The following is an 11,945-nucleotide window of genomic DNA, read 5'->3' as shown; positions in this document are numbered from 1 at the left end:
ATGGTGTCAGCAATAATTGCCTTATCCGCAGGAGCCATATGGAATTGACTCAACATACGCAGGGCGTATGCCATTCTACGCGGGGCGTATGACACATGTCGGCAATAATTGGCCTAATCCTGAAAGTCAGACTGCATTGTCTCCCGGAGTCAACTCTCCATACGCGGGGCGTATCACCATATACGCGGGGCGTAAAAGGCAGTTCTTCAACATAAAAAGATCAGAGACTCTTTTACGCGGGGCGTACTTCAGCTACGCACAGTGTAAAAGCACCAATTCAAGCAATAAAACTTCAGAGACTCAAACACGCGGGGCGTACAATCCTCTACGCAGGGCGTGCTTGAGACAATAAAACAACGAATTGGTCCACATGCAGGAGATTTCTGACGGAATGGGCATTTACGCGGGGCGTAGACCAATTTACGCGGGGCGTATCATGGGATTTCTGCACCAAATAATGTTGCTCCATACTTGTGCTTTGTGAAATTACAAACTTGCCCTTGCTTGATGTCTATAAATAGGAAGCTCTTGAACTTCATTTGATACCAAGAAATAATTACACACTAGAGAGCAAACTATACTTGTTTTGTTATTTGTTGTAGTATAGATTCAGTTTTTGTAGCTAAACTCTCCACCTCGAGAGCTTGTTCGGTTGTTCCGACATTCCATCGAAGTTCCGCTCCACCATTCGTCACCAAGCTCGAGAGTTCCACCTCCACGACCTAGGAGACGGCTTTGAGTCCGGTTAGCTAGTTTCAAGGGCGGATTCTCCCCTTTTACGTGCTAATTAGCTTGTACTCTTCCTATGTACTAGGCTTGGTTGTATCTCATTTATATACATTTCATATTTATAATTTTATGATTTATAATCTCTATTTCCCTTCACGTGTTAGTATTTGCTACTTGTTTTGATATTGATAATTGACTATTGTGTAGGAGAACGCGATTTCTGACGCAATTCGGGCTATCTTTAGGGAGTTATATAGGTGTTGCCCTACCGGAAGTGACAAACCGGAAACCGTAGGAATTGACAAGCCACGGAACTTACGGGCCCTAGTTTCTAATTCCCCCGCATTAGACACGCCTTGACTAGGAATTACGTAGTCTAAGTGCTTCACGGGTCAGTCCTACTATACTTAGTCGTATTTGCAAGAGTAAATTATTATCTGTAAACATTTAGAGTCATTATTTATCGTGGTTATAGCTTATCGATATTCATCCCACTTCATAGGGTTTTAGCTACACAAATCTGAGTCGCCAATAGTTAGGATAGTGTGTAGTTGTATCTTACTTCACCCCCAAAGTAATCGCCGCTTAAATAACATACGAAACTGAGTCGTCTAATACTTGTAATTATAAATCCCGTGGATTCGATACCCGATCTTAACCGGATTATTACTTGATACGACGGGGTACACTTGCCCCTAAGTAGTCGTAGCGTCTAGTAGAGTTAAGAACATTTAAAAGATCACATCCATAGATATAGAGTCCACACTCATAATATAATATACATTTCGTCGTAGAAACTCTACCACTAGGCATCGCGTCCATCAGTACCGCCATCACTTACAATGACTCTAGGGCAACCGAATCTACAAAATATATCTTCAAGAAAACCAACAACAACTTTAGAATCATTCGTCGGGGTTGCAATTGCTTCAACCCACTTCGAAACATAATCTACGGAGACTAATATGTAAGTTTTACCATTAGAAGGGGGAAAAGGTCCCATGAAATCTATTCCCCACATGTCGAAGACTTCAACTTCTAACATGTTTGTGAGGGGCATCTCATCTTTTCTGCCTAAATTTCCTGTTCTTTGTCACTTGTCACAACGAATAATAAATGAACGGACGTCTTTAAACAATGTAGGCCAAAAGAATCCACATTCTAATATCTTGGCTACTGTCTTACTAACACCGTTATGTCCCCCATACGAGCTAGAATGGCATTCCAACATTATAGACTCATATTCATTTTCACTAACGCATCTCCTAATTATCCCATCACCACAAGTTCTGAACAAAAAAGGATCTTCCCAAAAATATTGTTTAATGTCAAAGAAGAATTTCTTCTTTTGTTGGAAAGTTAATCCTTCCGGAACAATGTTGGTTGCAAGATAATTTGCAATATCCGCATACCATGGCGACATGACACTTTTTATTTGATAGAGATATTCATCAGGGAAATCATCTCGTATACCGATAGTCTCACCTATAGGACCGTTTTCATCTTCGAGTCTTGATAGATGATCGGCGACAAGGTTTTCTACTCCCTTTTTGTCTTTAATTTCTAGATCAAATTCTTGTAACAATAAAACCCATCTAATTAGACGTGGTTTTGCATCTTTCTTAGCAAATAAATATCTTAAAGCTACGTGATCGGTATAAATAATAACTTTCGAACCTAACAAGTATGACCTAAACTTATCACATGCAAAAACTACAGCTAACATTTCCTTCTCGGTTGTGGTGTAGTTTAGTTGTGCACCGGACAGTGTGTGACTTGCATAGTAAATGACATTAAGTTTCTTATCCCTTCTTTGACCTAAAATACATCCGACGGCTAAGTCTCTTGCATCACACATGATTTCAAAAGGTAAATCCCAATCGGGTTTAGCAATAATAGGTGCACTGACTAAAGCTGTTTTCAATGTTTCGAAAGCTTTAACGCAATCTTCATTAAAATCAAAGGTCGAATCTTTCATGAGTAAATTAGTAAGTGGTTTGGAAATTACAGAGAAGTTTTTAATAAATCTTCTGTAAAAACCTGCATGTACTAAAAACGACCTTACTCCCTTAACAGTAGTTGGAGGGGGTAATTTTTCTATCACTGAAGTTTTTGCTCTATCTACTTCTAATCCCTTTTCAGATATTTTATGTCCTAAAACAATTCCCTCGTCAACCATGAAATGACATTTTTCCCAGTTTAATACTAAATTTGTTCCTTCACACCTAGACAAAACTTTATCCAAGTTCTGTAGGCATGAATCAAAAGAATCGCCATAAACGGAAAAATCATCCATAAAAACTTCCATGATATCTTCAATGAAATCATTAAAGATCGCAGTCATACACCATTGAAATATTGCTGGTGCATTACATGGACCAAAGGGCATTCTCCTATATGCAAATGTTCCATAAGGACATGTGAAGGTTGTTTTGTCTTGGTCATCCAGGTAAATATATATTTGAAAGAACCCGGAGTAGCCATCTAGAAAACAATAGAAAGCATGACCAGCTATTCGTTCGATCATTTGATCAATGAAAGGTAGAGGAAAATGGTCTTTCCTAGTTGCTTTATTAAGGTTCCTGTAATCTATACAAACTCTCCAACCGGTGGTGGTTCATGTAGGTATTAATTCACCTTCGTCATTCCTTACAACAGTTATGCCTCCTTTTTTAGGTACACAATGGATTGGACTGACCCATTCACTATCCGAAATAGGATAAATGATTCCATTGTCTAAAAGTTTAGTAATCTCGTTTTTTACTACTTCTTTCATATTCGGATTTAAGCGTCTTTGCCTATCTGCTTTAGGTGGCTTATCTTCTTCTAAGTGAATTATGTGCATTACAATACTAGGATTAATTCCTTTTAAGTGTGAAATTTGTCATCCCATACTTCCTATTCTATTTCTAACAACTTCCTTTAATTTTTCTTCTTGAACCTGTGTTAGTTTGTTAGAGATAATTATAGGTAGAGAATCGCCTTCGCCTAAGAAAGCGTACCTCAAATGGTTTGGTAATTCTTTAAGTTCTAATTTAGGTGGAATTATAATTGAAGGCGGAACTGGTCCATCTTCTCGAATCAAAGGCTCTGGGTCCTTATCTTCTAATTCTTCACTCATTATAGGTTCAATTATTTCTTCTTTTTGAATAATGTCATTTACACATTCTTCAACTAAATCAAGTTTCATACAAGCGAAATCCTCCATAGGATATTTCATTGCTTGGTTCATATCAAACTCGATCTTATCGTCTCCTATTCTTAAAACTACTTTCCCTTCCTGTTGGGGTTTTAGTGTCCTATAGACAATTGTTCTAGGATGCAGACTTAATGTAAATGAAGTGTTCTTTATATCATTTGTTTTAATGAGATATATGTTTTATAACTATATAAAGGCAAAACCTTTTTAAGCACTAAATAAAGTCTAATAAAAGGAAATCCGTAAGTTTGTTTAAAGTGATTATAAAGTGTTCATACAAGCATGAAGTGAGACAAAACTTTATAATAAACTAATAAACTTAAAACCACCCCAAGTCAAGCAATATGTTTAGGATTGACATATCACGGTTGAGACTTGCATGTAACAATGTCTTCTGTCCGACAGAAAGCTGATCTCACAAGCTTCATATATATAGATATCTGGACAGTTACATGGATCCGATGAAAGGTAGTTCATTAGGATTGGGGACCCGACTTGAGATAACAGGATGGGTAGATTCTTCCTTGTCACCTGTTCATCTCATTGGTATTAATAGGTATAAATAATCCTCAGACTCAAAGGAATGTTAATTGGTATTCTGGATTACGGAATGTGACGCTTTGACTCTGGTGTAACACGATCCTTAACAGAGATGACTCTGGGGTGTGAACAGCAGACGTTGGGTATCACAGGAAGTGATTGTGGGATCGTTATACATTAGATTGAGCATTTATCACTCCCGATAAATGGGAGATATGTCCATGGATCGCTTGTGGAAGTCTTGACTCTAAATCCTTGCAAGGTGATAGCTTAAGATTGAAATGAGATTTCTCTTAACCTATCTAATTGGAGTTGACTCGGCCAGAACAAGTAAAACGAACGTCTCGCTATATGTGACTTGACATCACCCATAGTCATAAGATTCAGTTCAAGGACGTAGTTGATAAAGGATCGAATTATACCGTAACTAATACGGAAAGGTCAACGATAGAATCAACCTGTCTTCTTATAGCTCTAGGGGAATGATTACGGACTTGCTAATCACATACTCTGTACATCATTCCGTTATGCAAAGATTAAATATAATTCTTTGAAAATTATTTAATAACGTTGCATATGGCTAGAAGCGATAAGAACCTAATGGGTCACACATAAGACTTGGAACCCAAAAGAGAGACAGATGTTAATTAATTGACGGAAGCCCAATTGAGCCCAATAAGGCCCAATTACCATGGGGGCGATTTTTATGTATGGAGATACATAAATAATTAACTTGATTTTATTAATCCTAATTAGATTAGGATTATGAATTAAATTAATTAAAGGATAAATAAGTTATGAGTTTCAATTAGATTATATTACTCCTATTATTATCCAATAAGGTTATCATTATTATCTTTTATATTTAGATATATTAATAGATAATAATTAAGAATTCTATTCCGAATTGAATTCCTATTAAGTAACCTAATTCTATCTAACTACGGTTTAGATACAAGTGATTATAAATACCCCCCTACTAAGGATTTTCGAAATCCACTAATTGATTCCAGGAGAGAGAATTTCGAACCCCCCTAGCCGAGGACGAGATTCCACCGCTTCCTTCCGTTCAATTGATTTTCATCTCTTTCTCTTTATCCTTGATCTTGTGTTGATTAATTAGAGACAATCTACTTTGGTTGTTAATAAACGGTTGATTCTAACTTGATCTTCTGTTGTTTTGTTTTGTGCTCGGGAACTCGAAGTAAGAGTTGTGGGTACTTCGTTTGCAACGGTAGATAGAACATCTAAAAGGTATTTCTTCTTATCCATCTTTGTATGAAATAACGATTAACGGATCTTGGGGTTAATGGAAATAGGTTAAAATTTTATATTTCCGCTGCTATACGTTAGCCTATTTCCCTTCACTTCCGACACATCAACTAGAGCGCGTCCCGTGTTCATGAACGGTCTACCAAAGATTAGCGGACAATTAACGTCATACGCAAAATCTAATATAACGAAATCGGTAGGAAAAATAAATTTGTCAACTTTAACTAAAACATCCTCGATAATACCATATGGACTTTTAGTGGTTTGGTCTGCTAATTGCAAAACCATATTGGTACGTTTGATATCTTCTTCTAAGCCTAACTTATTAAAAATAGATAATAGCATCAAGTTTATGCTTGCTCCTAAATCACAAAGACAACTTGGGAATTCAATATCTCCCAACTCACACGGAATGGTAAAACATCCGGGATCTTTGAGTTTAGTGGGCAAATTACTTGACACAATTGAACTACAATCTTCAGTTAGCGAAATGGATGAAATTCCTTCCCAACTGATTTTCTTTGAAATTAAATCTTTTAAGAATTTACCATAATTGGGAATTTGCGTAATCGCATCCATAAACGTCAAATTAATATGCAAATTTTTAAGTTTGTCTAAAAATGTTAAAAGTTGTTTGTCATAGTCCTTATTCCGGACTTTGTGTGGAAAAGATGGTTTGGGTACAAAAGTTTTTGTACTTGAGTCAATTGGTGTATTTTTTTGGTTTAATATATCTTCTTTGGATTTTGGTAAATCAGTTCCTGGTAAAGTTGAATTTCCGGGCATCTCCGGACCTAAGTAATTTTTCCCTGAACGAAGAGTGATAGCCTTTACATGCTCTTTCGGATTTTCCTCCGTATGGCTGGGAAGACTTCCCTCTTTGCGGGATGGAATTGATTTAGCGAGTTGTCCAATTTGAACCTCCAAATTATGGATGCTAGATGATTGGTTTTTAATAAGCTGATCGAATTTATTCTCGATCCGTTTAAAACCATCGTCGTGATTACTTATTTTTCCGCTCATAGCATCAATAAATTTGTCGATCTTAGAAGATAAAGTGCTAATCGTATCTCTTGATTGATTTTGATAATTAGCGGTACGATTTTGATTAGCATTTGCATTATTATTATTATCTCTCCAGTTAAAGTTAGGATGATTTCTCCATCCAGGATTATATGTATTGGAATAAGGGTTATTAGTTTGGTTTTGCCCTTGGACAAAATTTACCTGTTCAATTTCGCTCATACCTTCATAATCCACATCTGTTTGGATTGGATTACCATTAGGATCACACGGTGCCATAAACCTATCAATTTTGTGCGATAAGGCAGAAAATTGGGCTTGCAACATTGCAACTCGATCAAGATTCACTATACCTTTAACCGATGACGTAGTTGAGGATGATGGTTTCGCCACTGGTATATGTCCATGTTCCGCGGGCCACATACTACTGTTGATTGCCATTTCCTCCAAAAGTTCTCTTTCTTGGGCCGATGTTTTCTTCATGAATAACCCTCCAGACATAGCATCTAATGAACCTCTAGTTGTAGGATTCAATCCATTATAAAATGTTTGCATTAAAAGTTCAGCGGGCAGTTGGTGGTGTGGGCATAAACGTTGAACTTCTTTAAAACGTTCCCAAGCCTCATAAAGAGTTTCATTATCATTTTGAGAAAAAGATGTTAACTCTTTTATGACTCTTGCGGTTTTTGCTAAAGGAAAATACTTTGATAAAAACGCTTGGGCTAATTGCTCCCAAGTTTCAAATGTTGCGGTGGCATAGAAGTTAACCATTCTTTGGCTCGATCCTTCAAAGTAAAAGGAAAAAGGCGAAGTTTGATTACTTCCGCAGTCACATCTGCAACCTTAAAAGTGTCGCAAATTTCTAAGAAATTTGTCAAATGGGTGTTAGGATTTTCGTTAGGTAACCCGTAAAATGTTACATTATTTTGCAACATATTAAGCAATGCTGGCTTAATTTCAAATTGGTTTGCATTTATTTGGGGTCTAACTATGCTGTTTGTTACACCTGCCACTCCTGGCCTAGCGTAATCCATAAGTGTAGCCATAATTTCTGGCTCAATATCTCTAGTTTTGATTGGAGTCTTGTTTTTGTTTTTCTTGTCTTTCTTGTTCTTTTTAACCGTTTTTTCAATTTCTGGGTCTAGCGGTTTTGGTGGAATGCCTGAACTTCGAGAACTGCGCATGAACTTGAAATTTCGCACGAACCGAAACTACCTTCAAAACAGAATTTGAAAAATAAATATGTTAGTAATTTGAAATAAGTAAGATATAAAATTTTGAATAAGTATAAATAAACCTATATTCGAAATAAAACATGAAAAATCTAAATTTTTGTCAAAAAATTTGGCGTTCCCCGACAACGGCGCCAAAAACTTGTTGAGCGATTTCCGCAAGTGCACGGTATACGCTTGTAGTAATAAAAGATATCGATCCCACAGGGAACGTTTTTTAACAAAAACTTATTTTGAATTGGTTAAATTTACTTTTAAGGTTTATAATATGGAAATCGTTAAATCGGATTTGGTTTTGAAATTGCTAGAATAAGAATTAGATTAGAGTATAACAAATGTTAGAAAATACTTCTGATTTAGGGATAAATTTACAAAACAGAAACGTTTAGTTCTTTTAGAAAAGTAAACAAATGTATTCGTTTGAATTAAGCAAAGAAAACAACTTTAAACTTTGTATAAATTATAACGATGAAATAAACGTTGATTCCTCTAATTTTAGGGCTTTGAACTGCAGTCAATCCTCCTACGGTCGGGTTAGATCGCTACCTTAACCAAATTAATACTCTACTGATGATATCAATTTGCCTAAGTGTTCAACAAAGTTTCCTTGTAAAGATTTTGAATTTAACTACGTTTTAATGAAAACACCAGAACTCACTTCGGATCATTTATCAAAGTGCTACATAAAAATCTATCGAATAGAATGAACTTTATTAGATGAAATATAAATTTGATACAAGTTTACAGAGAACAAGAAGCATGGAAACTTTCGACGACTTGCAAGTGAACGGGTTGTGAATCCTTTCCTTGGGTTTCGTTAGAGTTTGTCAGGCTCAGAGGCGGATCCTCTACTAAATCTTCTCGCTGTAACTTCGTAATAGAGATACGGTCGGCTACTACCAAAATGTAAACTAATATGAACAAATCTAAACGCTACTGTGTTTGTAATTATTGAGTAAACAATGTGTGTACATCATATTGCTTTTTACAGAAATGAACTCTAAATTCCGAATCGCTTGACTCGGAATTCCTGCATTAATTCTATACTAATCTTCTCTTTTTCTATATCTCCAACTCTGCATCAACTTTTTATTTATAGATGTTGAAGAGTCGAGATTGAAGTGTCGTGTCTGTTGTGAAGGGTCGTATCCGTTGTGAAGGAACGTTTCTATCCACCCGAACGAATGCGTTTCGTCGAAAATGAATGTGTGTGAATGGCTCTCTAGGAATTTCTGAACTTGCCGAGAATGCAAATTCTCGGCCGAGAATGGGGGAGCAATTATTTGGTCTTCGAAATTGTCAAAAGAAAAAGCTGGTGACGCTTGTCGCGGCCGAGAATGGAGGATTCTCGGTCGCGACACGGAGTATTTTCCGTTTCCTCGACCTTTGTCCTCGTCCTCGTTTTGGCGTGTTTGATCTTCGTCGTCTTCGACTCCTTTTGTAGGGTTTTTCTTCTGTTTTTAACCTCTTTTCGTTCCTATTTGGATTTTACCAAATATTTTAGATACCTTGCAAGAAAGAAACATATCTGAGAGTAAAAGTATTCTAAACAGGTATAAATAGTATGAATTTGAAGCAAAACTGATGTAATTATTGATGATATTTTAGGTATATTTTGGGCTTAACAGCCATCGCTCGTTGGGCTTGGACTGCATCAATTGTTTCATTCTGCTGGTGCTGTCTCAGATGCGTTTGGGCCTAAGTCGCATTAAATGTTTCTGTCCTGCTGGAGCCGTTTCAGATGCATTTGGGCTTGGGCCGTAATGAGGGTAATGATGATGTCACATACGTGATATTGTTTAGGCCGATATTAGATGTCCCCCATCACCTGGTCTTTAAGACATTCTTTCAGAATTCTGTAATAAATTTTTTATAGGAGGTGTATTTTGTTATTTGGCTCCAAGTCTTAATTTTTTTCAGAATCCTCATAGAGCCTTTTCTGGTCGTGTTGATGTGTCATCTGAGTGGTGGCTCTAGGATCTTGTATTTTGGCGTCTTTTTTAATGATTAGTGTTTATTCCTTCGATGGAGACGCTTCAGTTGTCTTCTGAGTCTTTTGGTTTTCCTTTTCTTGCATTTATCTTCCTTTTTTTTGTCATTTCATTTCTGCTTCTCCTAAGTTTTTCCAAGCTTCTCGCTTTCTTCCTTGCTCCCAAACTCTGGTTGGGATTATCTGTTCTTCATGATGCTTCACTCTTTGTCCTTATGTCTTTGGGTTGTAACTCACGATTGTTCTGAGATCTAAGCATTTGATTGCAACTCATGAAGTTGTGTGTGTAGGAATCGACCATGAGTACTGTGTGGTAAAAATTGTTATCTCATCAGTTGGCTGTTAAAAGACATTCTAAATAAGAGGTTAAGGCACTACTTGTTTAGCTGAAGCGGAGGTAGATTTCTGCAGTGTGTAGACGGGTTTCCTAGGCTAATCCTTCCTCCCATTCTACCAACAGCTCTAATGGCTCCTTGAGGGGCGGTATAAAAAACTCCTTATGTAAATCGAGTTTCTTTTCGTGCTCCATTCTAAACTGTTTGCTATTTATATGTCGTGACATCATTTTTATCTTTTGTGTAGCTACCCCATCAGTTTCTGGGGCTGCAAGTCTAAATTCCGTACCTTTGGCAGTCGTTCCCATTTCTTGTGGTGGTCCTCTTAAATTTTAATCTTAACAAAGCACCTAATACTTTGGATGGAGATACCAAATTTGTGGATGCTTCAGGAGGGAAGAATCATAACCTTACGAAGGGGAATACCTGTTGGTCCCGTGTGATTAGTTCCAAGGGGGGGGTTAGGAACTAATGTAACTTTTTCACTTAATTATGCTGACTTAATCAATTCTTTAAGTTACTTAACTTAATTTAGGTCAGCACGGCCGAGAAATGTAAGACAGCTTTAGTCAGATGCTGACTAGAACTGTTTTACTTGTGAGTTGGGAATTAACACTTAAGGTCAGCTTCCAACTCAGCACCAAGATTACTCAGTGTCAGCTTTTACAATTTATATCCTGAGCAATTTAATCAAGCGACACACACACACACACACACACACACACACACACACACACACATATATATATATATATATATATTGAGAGAGAGTTAGAAATTACTCAGCAAGACTTATCTTGGTTCGGCCTCTCCGCCTACGTCCAGTCCCCAGAGTCCCTCCGGGCTTTTTCAATCCAATACTGAGCTCTTTAAAGGTAGAGCACAAACCGTTTACAAGGCAGTTGAATATGCAAGAGTACCTTCCTCTATTCGTCTACTCAACTCCTACTAAGTGCTATAACTGAACACCTAGATTTCTCTACCGCTGAGTACTAAAACCGAGTACTCAGCACCACTCTCTCAATTATTACAATTGATACAAACTTGTTCTTTTTATATGAAGAACACTTTAGATGATTACAAAATCAATCTAGCTTTTACACAGAAATAGAAATTTGGTGTAAGATCTTTTTCTTGTTTGAATGTGCTTTGTATGTATATACTCTTTTTCTCTTTTGTTTTTCGGCAATCAGCAATTAGTCCAAGTGATGGACTTGTCCTTTTATAGTTGAAATCTGAAGTCTCAATCATTTGAATCTGGATCTATCCGTTGAATTCAAACGGCTCTTTCTTGCATCATTGTTCTGGTCAGCTTCAGATTTGCAGGCCAATCCTGTCGTCTGAAATTAGCAGGCGTCAGGCTTGTCTTTTTCTGGCAGGTTCGTCTTCTAGCGCCAGTTCGTCTTTTAGCTAACGGACAGTTGACCCATGCATCTCGAAATTGACTTTGTGCGTAATTCCAAGGTTTCTATTATTGGTGCAGACAGTTGTCGGATCTTGTCTTTTAGCAAACGGATCAATCGCGCTGTCCTGACAAATACTCAGCTTGACTTTATTGACGTTGCTTTTGTTCTGAGTTATACTCTTACTCAGCTTCCATGGTCAGCTTCGTCTGCAAGCTTTGG

General features: G+C 37.2%; 1 non-coding gene across 1 annotated transcript; it reads left to right on the top strand.

Moving 5' to 3' along the window:
- Window positions 1-7,334: 7,334 nt before the first annotated feature.
- On the top strand, window positions 7,335-7,441 carry LOC136207624 (small nucleolar RNA R71). Its single transcript, XR_010676756.1, has one exon. It is a non-coding gene; the product is annotated as a small nucleolar RNA R71 (small nucleolar RNA).
- The last annotated feature ends 4,504 nt before the right edge of the window (window positions 7,442-11,945 follow it).

The sequence above is a fragment of the Euphorbia lathyris genome, chromosome 9 (genome assembly GCF_963576675.1).
Source record: "Euphorbia lathyris chromosome 9, ddEupLath1.1, whole genome shotgun sequence".
Taxonomy (NCBI): domain Eukaryota; kingdom Viridiplantae; phylum Streptophyta; class Magnoliopsida; order Malpighiales; family Euphorbiaceae; genus Euphorbia; species Euphorbia lathyris.
Note: the sequence above shows the minus strand (reverse complement) of the source record. Positions and strands in the feature narration are given on the sequence as shown.